We start from the raw sequence: 20,758 nt of genomic DNA on the forward strand, positions 1-20,758 counted from the left end.
AAGCAGGGAAATATCTTTTCCATTCAGCACTGTATCCCCAGACAAAATAGGTATTCACAAATATTTGTTGAATAAATGAATGAATGAAGACGTTGAGACAGAAAGACTAAATGGTAAACTACATTTATGCTAAGTTGTTTGGTTATTTTTGATAACAAAAGAAGATAATAGCATAACTATTTTACAATATTAGGTAAAGATCAACTTTTTCTATCTCTCTCATCATTTCAAGGCCTTCAGTTCTCCCAGGCAACAGAGGGGTCCATACTAGGGCTACAAAGGTGAAAACTTTGCACCATTTCCACCATCTCAGTAGGAGCCAAGGACCCTGTTCGAGCAGCCATTGCAGATGTCGCACACAATCCCTAATGTCAGAATCCCCCCAAGAGGGGCAAATCAGGAGAGTAGATCTCTTTCCCCAGATCTAATGTGATTAGCTGTTTAAAAATAGATAGGCTGTCCACTAAGTTTAGAAAAAACAAAGAAAGCATTTCCCAATAGTTAAACTCATGGAAAACAAGGTTTTGCTCCATTATTTAAGCATATAAACTAGAAAACAGGTTCATATAACTTGGGTCTGGATAGCTTTTTTTAAAAATACTTTTTTAGTTGTAGATGGACAATACCTTTATTTATTTATTTTTATGTGGTGCTGAGGATTGAACACAGTGCTTCACACATACCAGACAAGCACTCTACCACTGAGCCACAACCACAACCCCATGGATAGGTTTTTGACTGAAATGAAATGCCTTTCTTTTCAATTTAATTGAATCGCTCATTTCCTATGGGAACATCCTGAACTTCAAATTGCATGTATAGTGAATATCAAAAACTTAACATCCTCTAAAGAGAAAGATTTAATATTTATGGGCTTGAATGAAAGCATACACATGTGTGTACACATACATATACATACTTTTTTTCCCCTGTGCAATGAAATTTGGAAGTTATGAAAACATTCTTGTGTATCATAGTTCTGCTCTAATCTCTCCCTACTATAATTGTTATAGTAAGGAGAATCATTTTCCCAGTGGCTTTTCCCTAAGAAGAAAAACAAATGTTTAAGGAAAATGTTTGGTCTACAGTGAACAATTCACATACTACAGAGAGGAATAGAACCTTTGTAATACAAGTGAACTGATAATATGGTGAAGATGGTTGTGTGTGCGCGTGTGTGTGTGTGTGTGTGTGTGAGTGTTGGGAATAATCTAATATGCAAAATAGCGTAGTACTAACCAAAGACCTACAACAGTATTTTCATTCATACAATGAACAATTAGATGATATTATAAGGGAGTTCTATTTGATAAAACATTTATAAAATTCTTAATGACATTTTAAAATATATTTCATAATGTATACTCCATTTAATTGTCAAAAGAATCAGGACAGCTTTAATAAAAGTAAATCATAAGTACACAGGTCATTATACATGAAAATAGAGACCATAAACCATGAAAAGGAAAGATATTTGTAGAATAGAGGTTGAAAAATAAGGTAACTGCTAACAATTGAACACTGAATTTGATTGAGTGTCCTTATAGACAATGAGAAAATGAAAATTTAATTGGTTGTTTAGTGCTATTTGATTTAAAATTTCATATCAATTACACAAGGAAGAAAAAAATTTCTTTCTCATCTTAAGTTTTAGGAAAAACTTTCCACATGCCTTCTTCTGTAAAGGGAATCTTGAATAATAACATAACAGACTATTTCAAAGTGGTTCTGAAAAATATAAATATGTTTTTCATTGACTTTTATATTTTACCTCATAAAAATTAGATATCAAAGCATGATTTATTAAAGCATTTCAAAGTATTGCTAAGTTAATGTAGTCCAAATATTTTTGGGTTATCTAAGTTACTTAAGTGTTAGAAATGAAAGATCCTAGAAAAAAGGCAGCCAAGATGTTTTAAACCAGGAAAAACCGTTCCTATTTACTCAGAAGCTTAATATGCAAAACAGGCAAGTATAATACTTGGTTAGAGAAGGGCCTGGGGAAGTTTGAGGCCTTACATTTCAGTTCCCCTTCTTTGCTTTGCTCCCCTAACTCTGTCTCTGGTCAGTTCCAAGGATTCGGTGGACTTCCTCAGATCACTTTCCCAAAACCACTGGGCTAGAAAATTTGGTCTTTTGGCTACCTCTCAAAGAATTTGTATCAAATATCCTTTGGCAAATTTCAATATGTAGTTATTAGTCCAAATTTAGGACCATTGGTAAAAATCTGGAATGTAGACGCACTGTGTACTTGCAAAGAAGAAATTCCCCTTCTGTCTGCTCCCTGACTAGTGTGTATTGAGCGACTTTCTTCTACCAGGCCCTTCGGCCATGATGTTCTGCCACATCTCAGGTCCAGAGCTATGCAGTCAGCCAATCATGGACTGATCTCTGAAACTCCTGACATAAAACTCTCTGAGTGGTGACAGGCATGGAACTGCGGCCGCCGTGGAAAAGATAGGTATCATACATCCAGCAAGGCACCACTGGAGAAAACACTGAGGGAGAAGCAGCACCCCCTGAAAACTACCACGAGAGATGGAGATGGGGGGTGGGAGGGGGGCAAGCATGGAGGAAGGAGGGACTGTATAGTGGGAAAAGAGAGGTGGGAGGGGTGGGGGGGAAGGAAAAAAATAACGGAATGAATCAAACATCATTACTCTATGTAAATGTATGAATATGCAAATGGTATGCTGTTACTCCATGTACAAACAGAAACCAGTATCCCATTTGTTTACAATAAAAATAAATTTAAAAAATAATAAAGAAATATAAATTTCAAAAAAACCAAGTAAAATGTACAAAAGCTTTTTTTTCTAAATTTATGACTTATTATTGCTAAAATTTTAAAAAATTCAAAGATCACAAATAAAAACTGATATAACTAGTTCTTAGAGAAAAGCAATAACACTATTTTTGTTACATTTTCTCTTTTTAGTATGCAATGATGCCTTCTTCTGTAAAAGGAATCTAGAATACTTCTTAGAAATCTATTATGTTTACATGCTATAAGTATTTTTTCACTTTATTAAATATTTCACTTTATTAAATATTCTTCCAGGGTGTGGTTTTTCATGACCCCATGATAATTGTATAGTTGAAACACTTTTACCAGTATCCACAGCTGGCCATGTATCTGGTCTACACATTTCTGTGTCACCACTATGCTGCAAAGAACACCCTTAAAGATATGTCTTTGCTTACGTTCATTAGAAATTACATTGTGTCAAATGGCAAGTTACATTAAATTATTTTGATACCCAGGGCAAATAAAAGCAAAACAAAACAAAACGGTTGTAGAAATTAAAAACACAGCAGATTTGATTCCCTATAAGCAGTACATTTTGAAATGGAGGTTAGTATACTAGATGTTTGTTAAAGAGAATTCTTAGACTCAACTTCTGTAGAAGGGAGAAGTAGGCGGAGGCAGCAGGTGACCTGCAATGTAAGCCCAGCTATGCCCTGCATCTTATTTCATGTGAACTATGGAGCTAGTATGACACTTCAGAAATGTCCTAAGTAGTGCTGAGGTGACTAAGGATTTATATACATCCACACCCGTTAGTCACTGAATGTGGGCCACCTAAGAAAAGGGTGTGTGTTTGAATGAGCCTTTCTTCCTGAATTCCTACAGAGGAGACAACTCCAGTTGCCAGGTCAGTAAATGTCCATTGAAGGAGAACACATCAGTGTCCACAACATTAATACCACCAGCACTTTATGAGAATTCCTATTTCCCCTCACTTTGACACCCATTATTTATTCCATCTTTGTCATTTGAAAGGTGAATAATAGTTCTTATTTGTTGTCAATTTGTGTTTTTTTAATAAATTGCCTGTTCAGGATATTTGCCCATTTTCCTATTAGGCTGATTTGCAAGGGGAAGTTTGGTCCATTTATTTTTCTAAAGTAAAGCATCCTCATTTTAAAAAATCTACTCTTTAAAAATAGAATATATATGTATATATGTATATAGTAAACTTACAAGACATTTGTAATTACTGCTGAAAATCTTAAAAATCAGAGACTATAAGAAAAATAAAATAATTCTCAGAGAAAAACAAGATAAAATTTTACTGCATTTTCTCTTTTTTGTATGTAGTGATAAATACATTGAAAAATTCCTCATAATAACAATATTAGTCCTTCTGTAAAGAGTGTAAATATTATTTTTCAATTTGTTGTATTTATGCAAATTCTTTATATTTGATAACAGAAGGTTTTAATTAATATGGTCAAAACCTTTTACCTTTCCCTTTATGATTTCTCACTTGTGAATTATGTAAATCATGCTTAGAAAAATCTTCTCTACACAAAAACTATGTCAATATTGATCAGTATTTTTACTAGTACATGTGTGTTCTTATAAAACTTGATTTACCAGAAAATTCTTGGTATATACAAGAGGCAGAAATAAATTTTTCCCAAGTAATCATATTTCCCAATATTGCTTATTGAATTAAACATCCTTTCTCTGATATTTTTAAATACCATTTTTATCATGCTTCAACTTCTTATTATGCTAATATATGAGAGATTTTTATTCCATTTTTCAGGGTCCCTATTGGAAAATGATTCATGAACAGTGTGTTACACTGAATAGGATGGCGCTACGTATGAATATTTTAGCCAAAGTTTCCTATTCTTTCTCAAAATAGAATAACTTGACCTAAAAGAATGAAATTAAATATTAAATATGAACTTAATATCTAATTTTGGATGATAACTTTTAATGATGTCCAGCAACTGCTTTACCTATAGAATGCTAATATTATTTGGAATCCTTATGCACCACTCAGGCATATTGTGTTTAAATAGCGAAAATGATTCTATTACTCTAAACTCAGGGGATTTAATCCTATTAAAAGTAATTCACATTAGCATCATTAAGAAGATAATCCTATTTAGCCTACATACAGTTCATTTCTTTCTTTTTTAACAACTTAGCTATGTTTTTCTTTTGAGTAAAAAAGAAAGAAATAGAGAGGCCAATGCTACTGCTCTTTCTGCTTTTACCTCCAGCTTTCTGAAATGGGTTTTCATTGCAGCCAATCTCTACACAATAAATTGATGATAAAATAACAATTAGGCATTCTTTTGTGAACTACCTAGCTATCAAAATTCTATCTCATGAAGAGAACTATACACCACCTCTTACCTAAATAAAGATGCTCAGAAGTCTCATATATTGGAATGCTTTAGCTGAGAGAGAAATGAATTTGGTTTGACTTACAGTCTTGGATCACCCAGAAGTTTCTGTGAGGTGATAGCAATCCTTCAAAAGTTTCATGGCTGCTAAACAAAACAAGAAGAAACTCAAACCCAATTTACTAAAATATTTATTCTTTAGTGGATTCAATGCTTGTCCTATTTCTCCAAATAAAACTTAATTTCCAAATACAATAAATTCTTCAGAATAAATAAAGATATTTCAGGTCTGCTTGCTGGTTACTTTTCCTTCTATGAACATGTGCAGTATAATTATGCTCATCTTCCCTTGTATATTACACCAGCTTCCTGACTACATTATCACATGCTGAGACTATATAACCAAAATCAGGGTGGCAAACTATCCACAGGAGTACTACAGTTACCAAGGAGTGAGAGATATAGAGGAGAAAATTCAATCAGATACTTTGAAATAAACTTTAAATGCTTTTATTCACATCATAGAAGTAGAGTGCTGGTAAAGACATATGAAGTGATCATCTCTGAACTTGGGTACCTTCTCTTCCCATTCCCAGCCTCAAGACTCCCTGAAAAGTTCCCTAAATTACAAGCATCCTTGTTTTCTTTGCTTCTGCATCAAAAGGAAAACGCTTTCTCCTATAATAGTCTGTTCACCTCACCTTATGCTCTCCACAATGCCCCCACATTGGATCTTGTCCCAACAATTAGTTTCTCTCCCATCCCTGCCATGTTCTCTCTGTGGACTCCCTTAACTGGCCTATAATACTCATGTGCAATTTTAAAAAGCTATCTTTCATCTGTCTTCCTGCTTATCATACCTTTCTGTCCCTCAAAACTTCCAGAAAGAGCTATCTATAGTCTGACTTCATTTTTTCACCTATTTGTTCTTCAGTTTACTAAAACCTGCCTTGTCATTATCATGCCTTTGAAACCCTCATATTACTTGATCCCCTGTAACATTTCATGCTCTTGACATTTTTTGTAACATTTTCTCCTACTGGTCTGCACTGATTCTCATCCCTGGATGTTCAGTTGGCTTCACTTGGCAATTTGGCTGCTTCTGATGATGACTCTTCTTCCACCTGTCCTTCCTGCACCAGGGTCACTGAGATTCCCTACCAGCCACACTTTTTTCCCTATACTTTTCTGGGAGGTCCCATCTATTCTGTTACTTTAAGCAGCTATAATTTTTTAAATCTCAAATTTCAATAACCAGTCTACATCTATCCACTAAGTCTTAGACTATCAAATAGCTCCAACCAGCTATCTTGTTATTTACAAACATATCCACAAGAAAACATCACCTGTCCATTTTAGGCTCTGTGGAGATAAAGTAAATTTTAACTCCTCATTCTTTCATCAATTTTAATCAATGTTTAACTAAAAACTCCTAAATTTTCTTTATATGAATTTTTCTTCTTCCAAGACCTGCTTCAATGCTGTTCAGAAATCCTAGTTTATACCCAAGAGAAGCATTATTTGGTGGAACAGGGGGTTGTAGAATCCACAATGTAAATTTCTAATTAGCTCTTGACACTCAAAATTGTTTTTCTTGTTCCTTTTTAAGCTCCTAATTTAAGATTTGGTTGTTTTCCTGCTTTCTTGTTTTGTTTTAACATCAGTGTTAAATCATCTGGGAAATCTTGAACAATATCACCTGGATATCTTCTACAAAATGTGGATTCTTGGGTCTTAACCCCCAGATAAAATGATTTAAGATATTTGGTGTGAAACCCAGGAATTTGCTCTTTAGCAAGCATCCAGGCAATCATATTGAAAGTGGTCCATGATCCACTTTGATTCTTCAGGTTTTCACCTTCGGCAGTCCTACTAGTTTGACATGACAACTAATTCACTTGTTTGATTCCTGATTATACCTTTATTGAGCACTCACACTAGCTACTAAAAAAATAATAGAATGGATAAAGAGATTGGGAGAAACCTTCAGGAGTATACCTTTGTTTGCAAAAACTGAAGCCAGATTACATGGGTTTAAGCAACGATGTGGGAAGGAGAATCAAACTTCTAAAATATTGGTACCAGTCACTTTAAATGTCTGACAAAATTAAACAAATAACTGTGGTGAAACTTTGTGAAGGCAGTGAGATTCTAGGTAGAAGGATGGGCAAAGAAAGTATGTTATGGGGACAGCAATAAATTGAAAATACTAGCAAGAAGGGGGATTAATTGAGAGAACACAATCTTGAAGCAAGTAGGATGAAGCACAGGCAAAGAAGTTTTTTGATACCTCATCCTCTTAAATGTCATTCAATCCACAAACATGTATTGGATTCCAAGAAAAGATTCTAAATGTATTTTTTACAGATAGGTAAATATGGATGATCACCGACTATTTTGACATTTCTTTTAATTTCTTCTGGAAAAAAAAAAAAAAAAAACCCTTTCTTCTTTTGGGAACTGGCCCTCTTTCCCCCAGTTCCAGCTCTAACACATTATCTGAAAGGGAGCTACCATATTTTTGCATAATACCCAGCTGCACCCAACCATATGTAGGTACCTTGACTAAAATGAGCTATTCAGGAGTCTCCTGGACTCTTCTACTCAGAAAAAGTTGGAATTAAGGGGGAATTTCTTCTCTGTTACTAAGACTCGTAAGATATGAAACCTAAAATACAAGCAGCCATGGATCCTGCTTTTTGGAAGACGTCAAGTTGTAACAGAAGGATCTGAAGTAGAAAGATAGAAGCAACAATAGAAGTGACACCCTATGGTGTTCATGTCCCAGTTCTTTCATCCAGAAAGCCTTTCACAGTTTGGTTGTCATAAATAATAAATTACCCAGTTGGGCTTAAACTATAATGATTCCAATTTTATTATTTGAAATAAAAAAAAAAAATTCCAACCAGTGAAATACCCCTGCTATTAGTCCTAACCAAGGAACAAAGGAAGAATTAGAGAACATTCAGTTTAGAGGAGATGGGACAAAAAGGCATATAGTACCCTTCAGGTCATAATAAGAAATTTGAAATTAGTAATGGGAAGCAAATTGTGAGAATTTCATCAGGGACCATATGATATAATTTGCACTTTGAAAGATGAGTTTTATTGCTATGTGAAAAATAGATTACTGGTGAATGTGAAGGCAGAGAAAGTAGAAAGCACTTGAGATTTCTCAGGAAGTATTTATAATAGCCCTGGTAAGAGGTTGGCAGCTTACACTACTAAGGTAACAGGAGTAGGGAAATCAAGAAATAGTTAGAAACAGGGGTTATTTTGATAGGGGAGCTAATGAGTCTTGCTGAAAGAATGAATTATTTTCTTAGGATACATTTCTAGAAGTGAAAATTTTGAGTCAGAAGATATGAATATATTTTTAATTTCCTTTTAAAAATGAACATAACAATTTGTAAATCCTATATATAAGGAACCTCATTTTACCCCATCAACAAATGATGCTAGATAATCTTGTTTTAAAAAAATCTCTCCTAATTAGGTATGCAGTCAAAAAATTTGTTTCATTGTTCTTAATTATACTTGTAATACTGAAGAAAAGACTTTGTACATGGATTATTACCTTTGTGGTGAAAGTATTAGTTCTTATCTTTTTTCACTTGTTGTAATTATTTCTTATGCTATTGTTTGTATTGTATACCCCTTTTTTTTATATCAGTAATTGAGCCTGGGGGTGCTTAATCACTGAGCCCTTTTTATATTTTACTTATAAACAGGGTTTTGCTGAGTTGCTCAGGCCCTCACTAAGTTGCTGAGATGGTTCTGAACTCACGATCCCCCTGCCTCAGCCTCCTAAGCAACTGGGATTACAGGCATGTGACACCGTACCCAGCTATACCCCCTTTTTTAATGTGTAAAGTTTCAGTAGTTAATGAACTCTCATTTATCCAAATTATGCTTAATGATTTTTTTCTCAATTGATTGAATTAAACTTAAAAAGTTCACATATCCCCAACCAAAACATTTAATAAACATCCTGCTTTGGGCAGTGGTAATGGTAATTTGGGGCTTAACACTCCTTTTTTTTTTTTTTTTTTTTTTTTTTTTTTTTTTTTTTTTGCTTTTACTACATTTAACTACTCCTTCTGAACTTCATTTTGTACAATAAGCTGAGAATTAAAATCCATTGTCTCCCAATGGTTCCAAGCCATGTATTACATAATCAGAGAAAAACTTTTTAAAAGAACAATGAATAAGTTGATCTGTATAAATAATAAAATTATAGTGTTTGGTAATGACTTAAAGGTAGGGAAAGAAATGGAACTCAGATCTTCTAGTCTAGACCAGAATTTCTTACCTGGTATACCTCAAAACATCAATGCTATCAGACAGTTCCTAAAACAAAGGCATTAGTTAAATAAGTTTGGGGTGCACTTTATATCTTTTCCCACATGGAAGAATCACAGAACTCATTAGCATATCAAAAACTTGAAAAGCCTTGCTAAAATTTGTTTGACTATAACTTTGTTTGCTGAATCATTTTGATAACATTCTTACTTCAAATAACACTGGAATAGATTGAATGTGTCCTTCTAAAATTCATGTCAGAAGTCCAATTCCCCAAAGTAAGGGTGTTTGGAAGGCGGGCATTAGAAAGGTCAAGAGGGTGAAGTCCTCATGAATAAGATTAGTCCCTTTATAAAAATGACACAGGAGAGCTTTCTTTTCTGATCTCTACCATATGAGAGCACAATGGTAACAAGACCTTTGCAAATCAGGCAAAGAACTCTCACCAGAACCTGACCATACTGGCACTACGATCTCAGACATCCCGAAGTCTACAATTGTAAGAAATAAATGTCTGTTGTTTAAGCCACCCTGTCTTTGATGCATTATGGCAGCCCAAAGTGACATAGATCATAAATAAGCAGAAGCACCAGTGTACCATAGAACACACACAATGTGATCACAATGATGATTTAAGTATATCTTCAGACTAGTACTCTACTTTTGCAAATACTTAGTGTGGTTTATTGTATTTGGCTCAATATCTATTTGCATGTTATACCACATAAACAGCTGTTTATACAAAAACCCAAACCTCATCTTTTAAATATGATACCATTTTTGAAGTAGAGTTTTTGAAGTTTTTAACTCTGTAAGGTAAAGTGTTCAAAGTAAACGCATATAAATCATGTAATTTCATTCATTATACTCATCTACATATCACTATACCTGGAAAAATGCTTTAAATACTTTGAAGAAGAGATATCTTTTTTACTCTAACATCATTCAATTATTTTGAGTTAGGGGAAATGGAACATAAGAAACAAATGAAGAAGTGAGATACAGAAAATTTAATAATTCAAGACAATTTTCTTCCATATGTATTCAATAGAAATTCTCATTTGCTCATTTTTCCATCTGTTATTTCTACCTTTCTTAAATTTGGGGGGTTATCTACATTATCCCTAATAATAATCCACTGTGTCTTTAAAGGGAATGATTATGTTTTAACTAGTTAAAATGTCACCAAAAGACCAGAATCCATCTATAGATAATATGGCTTGAGATGATTTGATTCTCTAAAAATAACTATACATAATAGAATTTTCTGCAACAAAAATTTATATAAAATGTTCCACAATTATATCATGCAGGGGTCTAAGATGTTGGCCATGCCTTTATTGCATAAAGGAAGGCTGAGTGAGTAATTTCTAAGCAGCATTATTTAGGTCAAACAGAAAATGGTATTAGCAGAAAGATGCTGAAAGCATTGAAGTTAAAGAAATGCAGCTTTTGAATGTCAGCATTATTCCCACTGAATCAATTCTAACATACTTGCTTTGACTATATAATTATGATTTTTCTACTAGAACTTCACTGTAATATTATCTGCCATCACGTCAGCAAATCTTAATGACTCTTCCTCCGAAATACGGACAGAATTCAACTACTGTTCCCCCCTTCTTCCACTATCACCTTAGGACACATCACAGTGATCTCTCTCTGACCTGGAGTATTGTAATACAACACCAAATAACTTCCCCATTTGTACCCTTGCTACTGCTGCAAATACAAACCCTTACAACTTAGCCTGCAAGACCCGCATAATCTGTGCCCTTCTCACCCTCACCCCATGGGTCAGAAATATACATTTTGGGGATATAGCTCAGTTGGCAGAGTGCTTACCTCCCAAGCACAAGGTCCTTGGTTCAATCCCCAGCACCGTGAAGAAAAAAAAAAAAAAAAAGAAAGAAATATACAGTTTAATTATCCACAATAATGAAATCATCTAACAACCTTCTAAAGCCTGTATGTGTGTGTGAACAGTTTGGGGCATTTAATCCAGCAAGAAGGATATATATCTGACTTGATTACAAAAGCTAAGCAGGCATGCATGATCCTGCATTTGTTGGCACAAGAACTAAAATACACATGCTAAGTAAGACCAGTTACCTTCCAATCAGCAGTTTTACCCATTTCTATGAAGAAGCTCTAAAGATTGCATATCTGTAAGTGACTCATTTTAATTCACTTTTTTCCATATTTAAAATGGTTCTATGACATATATTTGCAACAAAGAGCCAAATAAAATTTAATTCTCTCCAAGATTATTTCAAAGTTTTTATGTTGAAGAGTCTATTTTACATTAGAAATATATCCTTCTTTGAATTAGAAGATGGCCTAGAACATTTCTTTCTCTGAAGACAATTTTCTTGGCTAAAACAACATATATTCCCAAGATGCCTTCTCTACTAACAAATCTAAAGAGCTCAAATTAAATAGTATTAAAAGAGCCACTTCATTATATTGCTATAATAGACAACTTCAAGAATTGATTTTTCTGGGAAAATGCTTAAAATCCTTAAATGTTCAAAATAGACACTTTGGAAATCAGCCAAATTTATTTACTAATATACATTAAATTCTTTCAATTCATTTTTTATTCACTATATATTACAAGTTTCTGAAGAGAAGTAGCTTGAGATCCACTATTTTATAACACACATAGTGTGTAAAGAAAATATAGGAAAGAAAAATTATCTTTATATTCATATAAAATGGAACAGATGGCTACAAGTTGTAACTCCATTTTATTAATATGCACAATGTTTCCTAACCACTATGACTGTGTATAAAGTTGGCCTTTACAATGTGAGTCCATTGTCAAACAAAACACTTTTATGCTGAAGATGGTATGGAGAATAAATCAAGTTCAAATCAAATGAAACTTTATTCTATTCTTTCCCTCCAGGAATATGAGAATTCATTTAAGTCTCCATTTGTCCTATTGAAATCTGTTGTACATACAATGCAGGTGAGCTGAGCAGCATTCCCAATTTGATCTGCTCTCAAAAACCTAAACAAACTATCAGAGAAGGACAGGAGAAAGCATTGTAGACCAGGTTTTAGTCCTGGCTCCTCAATCATTTATGTGGTTTGATTCTGTTTCCTCTAGTAGAATCCAGTGAAAATAAGCTCAGGGTCTCTTAAGTTCTCTTCCATCTTTAATTTGATATATTTTCTCCTCGTTAAAACAGATACAGTTGATTCTTAGTACCTATGGGGGAACTGGTTCCAAGACCAAAATCTGAAGATGTTCAAGTACCTTGTATAAAATGTTCAAGTATTTGCATAAAACCTACTATACCCTCTTTTGTAATTTGAATCACCTCTTGATTGCCTACAACACCCAATGGTATGTACACCCAATAGTTGTTTTACACTATCATTTAAATAATAATAATAATAAAGGAAAATAAGCCTGTGCATGTTAGTAAAAGCATAATTTTTTTCAGAGTTTTGATCTGCAATTGGTCAAATTCATGGGTGTGAAACCCACAGATACTATTATGGGTTGAATATGAAATATCCCTCACAGATTCAAGTGTTGAAGGTGTGATCCCCAATGAAACAGTGTTCAGAGGTGGAGATTTTGGGAAGTGACTGGATCATGAATGCTCTGACCCATCAGTAGATTAATTTGTGGATAGCTGAATGGGCCACAAGGAAGTAGTGGGAATTATAAGAGGTGGAACCTGGTTGAATAATGAAGTAGGTACAACAGGCATGTCATGGAAGAGTAGTTCTTCTCCCTATCCTCCCCAGCCACTTTCTCTTTCTTTCTACCTTTCTCTCTCTCCTCAGCTGAAATGAGCTGAGCAACTTTCTCCTTTGCCATGCCCTTCTGCCATGATGATCTGTCTCATCTCAGGCCTAAAGCAATGGACCAGTTAACCATGAAACCCACGAAACCCTGAGCCAAAATAAATCTTTCCTCCTGTAAGTTATTTATGCCATTTATTTTTGTCTCAGTGACAGAAAAGCTGAGTAATACAGATACCAAGTGCTGACTATCCTTAAGAGAACCAGGAGAAGAAACAGTTTGTTTCTTCAACAATGACTGCAGTTCTCATGTTTTTCTAAAACTACAAAAGACAATCTTAGAGCTAATAAGATATAGAGATATTTTTAAAGTAGAGGATTTGAAGTTGTTGTTTACTTAAGTTACTTAAGTTTTCTTTTTAACGTCTAATCACGTCATAACTCTAGTTAAGAGTTTTTTACTTCTCTATGTAACTTACAGGTTGACTGGGACATCTTTAGACTTAACATGAGACACAAAGATCCATAAAATTTGACCCATTAAACTGCTCTTCTGTGATTTGACTTGCCTTTCATTCTCCTGCTATACATCCCAGCAGACGATACCCTAAAGAAGTTCTACATGTGTTTGCACACTGTTCCTTCCTCCTCCAGAGTCCTTTTTTGGTTTTACCCTTAGCAAAATTCTACCTCTCGGGACACTCCTTATTGAGGACATATGACTATTTATATCTCCATCTTCAAAGTCTTTATTACACTGTATTATAACTTCTCTGTTAAAGACTGTCAAATCACTAAAGCATTACTTATATTCCTGTCATCAACGTCTTTATATAGTAAGTATTCCATAAATAGAGATATTGTTTGAGACTAGATAAGTTTAGGCAATGATCAATAAATGCTGTGAACCAGTTCCAACCTTAGTTGCTGCCTGATGCTATAACAGTGATCTAAAAAGTTACAAAAACTTAATAATTGTTATAGCATACTTAAGATTCCGCCTCATACAAAATAAAATTGTGACCATGCAAGAGTGAAAAGGTATTCCTGTGGTAGGTTATAAGTCAGAAAAGAATTAGCACACCGCTCATCATGCATTCTTAAAAATAGAGAAATAGTAGCTATAGACAGGAACTCATTCTTTAACACCTTATATTGTCCTCAATGGATGAAACAAAGCTGTTTGATAATGAGAGATCTGAAAAGTTTGGGAGCTCAGCTCCCCCTTGCAAAATACAAACAGAAAACCTCTCCTTCAGGACATGTTTGTCAAGTCCAAGATCCTTCATGCTTCATCATGTGCTTATTATTGATGAGGCGAAAATGTAACAGAAAAGGATCTATCCCCAAAATGAATGATCTCAAGTAAAGACAGTGTTGTGATTAGAAAAAGTGATTTAAATTTATATGCTGAAAATTATTGACCCAAACTATTGATTATTACATTAACAGGATCAGTGACAAATTAATTTAAGGAAGAATCTCCAAAAAGTTCTTGCTCTGAAGAGCTCTGTGAAATCAAAACAGATTCTTAAGAGATGGCTACCTCCTATGCAAAGGTCAAAGAATTATGAATATCATAAAAGTAAGCATTTTCTGGTATTTTCAATATCTGAATCTATTCAACCTACCAGAAATAAAAACTAGTAAATATTTTCTTAGGAAAAAATGCTCATATATAGACTACATGTGTTACAATAAATGTAATACAATGTCCATCTAGTAAATTAAATTTATTGAATATATGCCATGTGCCAGGGAAAATTACTTGTTAAGTAATTATTCAATTAATTATCATTACAATTTGTTGAGGCAGGAGTTATTGTTATTCTTATTTTCAGTTGAGGAAATTAAGGTACAGAGAATCTGTGAATATTTCACAGAGATCACCCTGTTAGTTTGGTTCAGATCTGCAAATTTAAATAATCTGATTCCCAAAGGAATCATCTCAATCACTTCACCCCATTCCTCAGTGCTGACTATGTTATCTTCCACACAAGAGCACGTTCTAAAAATAAATAACTTTATTAATTTTTTCTGGTAATAAAAATGAACCATATTATTGTAGAACACTTTTGCAATTGAAAAAGACTATATTTTATAAGGAAGGAGATAAAATCCCAAAGAGTAGTTAAGCAGTACAAATTATAACAGTATGTAAAAATAATTGACAGGGGAACTTTGAGAACCATAGGAAAATATAAACCTCATTACTAATATGTGAGTCAAGCTCTATTCTGTAAATAATACTCTTTCTGATCAGAGAACAGCACTAACTCAGTAAGTGCTGATATTTTATGTGTAGATCAAACTTGAACATCAAAAGAAAGCATCAGTGGTCAGAAATACCTCCTTGTGGTTATTGTTCTCTGCTGTGATTCACAAGATAATAAGTGCTTGACATAGTGGGAGGTATTTTTTTGTGCCAGCAAGGCATGTAATAGTTTTATCTGATGAATTTCTCAATTGCTTCATTTTGTTTAAGGGGAACATGGAAGAAATTAGAGTAGACTCAGAAAAGCTTAAAGCTTTTCCTATAGTTTTGGAGAAGCTTCTTTTTTAAATATTAATATCCTGAATAGAATGAATATAAAATTGATAATTCTATAACTTAAGAAAATTATATTTGATATTTTAATTACATTGAAATTAGAAATTCCTAAAATTTTTCTGTGAGTTCTTCAGATTTTAATCTTACATGAAGTATGGGTCCATCTTACAATACTTGAAGGCAAAGTCATCATTAACAGTAGAAAATGAAAAGAGGAAAGTTTTAGAATTTTAGAACAATATTCACTGATATTAGCAAAGTTGATGGTATAATATCAACTTTGATTTTATAGTGACCTCAAAGTATGTATCTTTGAAAAAAAATTATAACATATGCATGTGTGCCTTATGTATATTTAAAAATACTAAAATAGCAAAGTATATGCCTATGTATTCATCCATCTAGGAATCTGTATTAAAGGCATTGACTGCCAGCTTATCTAGCATGCTGTAGGTGCAACATGAATATTATACATTCAAATCAGATTTTTCAAAAATGATATTTTTATTATTTTTATTACAAAAGTTAAAATGAGACAACAGAAAGTGTGATATGTGATATTTTTAATAATATGGAAACTATTAGAACTGATCAAATATTTCTAAATGACATGAGGTAATGCATCTCAGAGTCCAAACTAAGTTAGAATGAAATCTACATCTATATCTAAATCCATTTAATTCTTCCTACATAAGAAGTGAAATAGTGGCATACAGAAGTAAATCTTACTAATATTTTAGGCACTCATTTTTAAAAATCAAAGTTCAAGTAGAACATTTAATAAGAATCAGAGTAGGCTGAAAGTCACATATCATCATATATGATATATTTCAGTCATGAAGAGGGTTACTAAAACTCTTACCAGGGAAAATTTTTCACATACCAATGAAATTATCCCATGTGGTTCTAGTTTATGCCTTTTAATATGTCTGGAATAGATGCAGTAAGCTTTATCAGTTGTACTGCTGTGCCAAAATAATTAATTACAAAATGTATCTCATCTTCAGAGAGCTCACCCATTGACTTTCTTTCTCAATCTTACTACATTCATGATATAGAATTTAATTAAAAATATATTCAAAAATAGTTACATAAGTATTTTTGTAAGTTTTCATCTTTAGCTTATTATAAGTTGGTGCCAATATATGCAGACTGTATGTTGTTTCTGAGCCTTTCCTGCTTATGTTTTCTTGAGTTCATATAAAAGAAGCTACTAATCTTTTCAGAATTGTGATTCCACTTAGAATCTGATGATAGCGCCATACAATGGGGAGAGCTAGACTGAGTTCTGGTCCTGTTTAAGCCTTTCCATCTAGCAGTTACAAAGCCAAATTAACCCTGGACTTTTCAATTCTTTGTGTCAGCATATTCTCTTTTTATATTTAAACCAGTTTGAACTGCATTTCCATTATTTGAAACAGAAAGAATCTTAGAAAGTTCTTACAATTAACAACATTATATGGTGATGTGATCTGTCAATCTAACTTGGCAGACATTTAGTCATTCCTAGTAGATTTCTGGCATTTCTGGTAATGCTTTGATGGTGTTTAGATGGAGTTACTTATTGCACAAACTTTGTTACTTTCAAAGTTGGTATTTTATGTTGGTGAACACAGTTTTTCTTCCCATTTTATTTGAATTAATGAGGTTTTATTGCATAGCATTTGCTTTGTCTCACCCTGGTGATACTCCACCTAGAGCTCCTAAAAGTAGTGCTGTTAATAAATGCAATTTTCTGAACAAATTAAAATACTTTAAAATATAAAAAAGAATCCAATGATAGCTATATTTTCCTTTAATAAAATGAATATATATTCATAGTTTGTTTTCAATTTGGGGGCATCTATGGATCCCAAGTGAAAATATTGTGTTCTATAACAAAACACCTGATTTTTCAGAAAAGGATGATAATAAAATATATGGAAAATACATTGGACTGCTCAAAAGAAATATAGATTAATGAGTTTGTTAAAAGGAAGCTTAGAAATTTTGGAGGGAGGATAGTTACATATGTCATTGGAAATGGAGTTTATCTATTAAATGAGAAATTTTATTTCCACAGGTGAATGCTTTTATAGCAACAAAAATCCTCCACTGACCTCCAAATCTCTTCTGTGAGTATCATTCTCAATTTCAAATGAAGTGACTCAGTGTTAGTGAAAATAAAATGACTCTTCTCCCCGCATCTCTTGTATTTTAGGATCCTTCCCAAAATGCCAGGTTTTGACAACATACACATAAACAAGAGGTACAAGGTCCTCACATTCATCACCTTGGCATTTGTATGAAAAAAAAAGAGGCACACTAACCAAGATAATTTTAGATAGTGATTGGTGCCATTAAATGGATAAAATGATCACCTGATAAGTGACAGGAGAAAAGCCTCTCTAGAATGCAATACTAATGTGAAATCTCAAGGAATGAGAAAAAGTCAGCTGAGGGAAGATTTGAGCAGAGGGTTTTCAACAAAAGGAACCTTAAATAAAATGAGATGAGGTGAGCGCATGCTTGGCACGTTCAAGGAACACAGATATGGTTGACATGGTTGGGTGTGTTAATGGTAAGACAAAGTTAGAGAGGAAGGCTGGGTGCAGACCATATAGGATCCTATATGTGATGTAAAGGAGTTTGAATTTTATTTTAAATGTGACAAAAAGTTGTTAGAGTGTTTTAAGCCAGAAAATGAGTGGAACAGTCAAATGTGTATATATATTTTAATATTAGTTCATGTCTTTCATTAACTCATACACATTACTTGTCTTCTGGTTTGTTGAAGCAGTAAGTCAGACAACACTTACCACAATAATCACAAATAGGTCTGTCAAAGTGGCTGGCCATAAAACCTCTAGCACCACTTTCATCTGAAGGGCACTCCTGGTGAAGGCAACTCATTTTGCCATTTTCATCCACCTTATAATATTTCAGGACAGCCAACTTAACCTTTTTTTTCTTATGCTTGTTCTTCTTGGGAGTGGTGTAACTTCTTCCTTTTCTTAGCACCACCACGAAGCCTCAGCACAAGATGAAGACTGGATTCCTTCTGAATGTTGTAGTCAGACAAAGTACGTCCATCTTTCAGTTGCTTATCAGCAAAGATCAGTCTTTACCGATCAGGAGGAATTCCTTTCTTATCCTGGATCTTGGCTTTTACATTTTCTATAGTGTCCGAGGGTTGAACCTCAAGTCTGATAGTCTTCCCCGTAAGGGTTTTAACGAAAATCTGTAGCTCGGCGGCATTCCCACCACAGATGGCAGATTGGAAAGATTATTTTGTCTCTTGGGATCTTTATCCAATTGTAACCACAATAGAATGTGCATAATTTCATTCAGGTTAGATATATGGAAATTTCTAACGTCAGGTATTTGACAATGCAAGTTGCAATCTGTACATAAAAATATAACTAACAATACAATTTTTCAAAGAGTTATGACTAAAAATTAATGAATAACAATGTGAGACTGCAAAAATCTTTGATTCTCTCTATACCTATGAGAGCTCTAACCTCTTCCCTCAATAGATACTTATTATACTACTTCTATATGGCAGGTACTCTTACAGACTAGCACTTTTAAAACTCAAACACTTTTTTTTCTGCTTTTCTTTCTCAATTCATTGTTAATTAATATTTTTATAAAATATAATAAAATAAGTTATTAGAAAAATGAATTTTAGGCATACAAGATACTGGCTTAATTTATTATTAAAAGAGTCAATAAGCATAAAATTATAATATCTATAATTAAAGGAAAATCAAAGGGGGAAAGTAGTATAATAAATTACAAAATAGTAGCTGTTTTTTATTAAAAGTGTGTGCATGGCAATTGATATAGAGAATTCCTAACACGTTCCACAATGGCAGCTAGACCATTCAGAGAAATAGCCATTTCCCGTACTAAATTCCTGTTCATAAAGTGTGATTGTTCATACACTTTGAACAAACACTAATATATTAATATTTAGAGATTTTAGTGCAATAAATAAACTTGCTTCTTACTTTGTAAATTGTCTAACCAAGGTTGTATTGACCAGAATATTACTTGCAAGGGATTATAGTTCTTCTGAATGGTTTCTGTTTAGTTTTAATAACCCTCAAATACCCAAATCAGTCTCAAAGAGAAATATTGATGGAAATGAAATTTGAGATTTAAAAACAATTTTGACAAGCTCAGAATATTCATTTTTATCTTCTATCCAAAATGAGACACTTATTTATTTTTAAGATTCATCTTGAGCTTTTTGTTATAGCCAGATCTATCAACTTATCCTATAAAAGGAATGTTAAAACTCAGACTGGGCTATTCCTTTTCAAATGACTGTAGGACACAAATATAGACCTATGAGAGGAGTCCACCAATCATACCTTGGATGCCACAAGTAAATTGTCATGATAATGTCTAAGTCCTTACTTCAATTTTGGCTCTTTTCTCATCACAAAAGAGTAAACATCAGTTTTTAGATTCATACCAGTATGTGAACTCTAAGTGTGAGTACTATTCTAGATTACCTTTTCTATGATGAGAAATAAAACTGTATATTTTCAAAATCATTGAATTTACTGTACAAAGATGCTTTCTGTTCACTACTGTTGTAGGTAGTAAATATTAGATATAGCAGCAATAAAACTCAGTGTTAACATGGCAAGATTGCTCTCCAGGTGAAAAAAGGAGTTTGGGGCAATTTATGTCTCTGACTTCATAGCTATTTCAAATATAGGGAATTTATTCTAAGATAGAGTTTTCTACAGTGATTATCTATTTATAAGTACTTGGATCACTCTCTTGGGTTATTCCTCTCAAAGAAAGAGAGATACTAAAGTAATCTAGTATGTAACAAAACCTATTAGGACCTTTTAAAAACTCATTTAAAACAATGCTATAATTTCAACTTTTATTAGGTCAAATGATTATTTATATAAATGGAATTATAACCATCCCGGAGCTGGCTCAGGTCTGAGAAAATCAGTTGGGCTCATTTCTCCACACTCACCATTCAGG

General features: G+C 33.4%; 1 pseudogene across 1 annotated transcript; it reads right to left on the reverse strand.

Moving 5' to 3' along the window:
* Positions 1-18,482: 18,482 nt before the first annotated feature.
* Positions 18,483-19,022, reverse strand: LOC306667630 (ubiquitin-ribosomal protein eS31 fusion protein-like; annotated as a pseudogene). Its single transcript has one exon. The product of its transcript is annotated as a ubiquitin-ribosomal protein eS31 fusion protein-like (transcript).
* Between the last annotated feature and the right edge of the window lie 1,736 nt (positions 19,023-20,758).

This window comes from Sciurus vulgaris, assembly GCF_902686455.1.
Source record: "Sciurus vulgaris genome assembly, chromosome: 8".
Taxonomy (NCBI): Eukaryota; Metazoa; Chordata; class Mammalia; order Rodentia; family Sciuridae; genus Sciurus; species Sciurus vulgaris.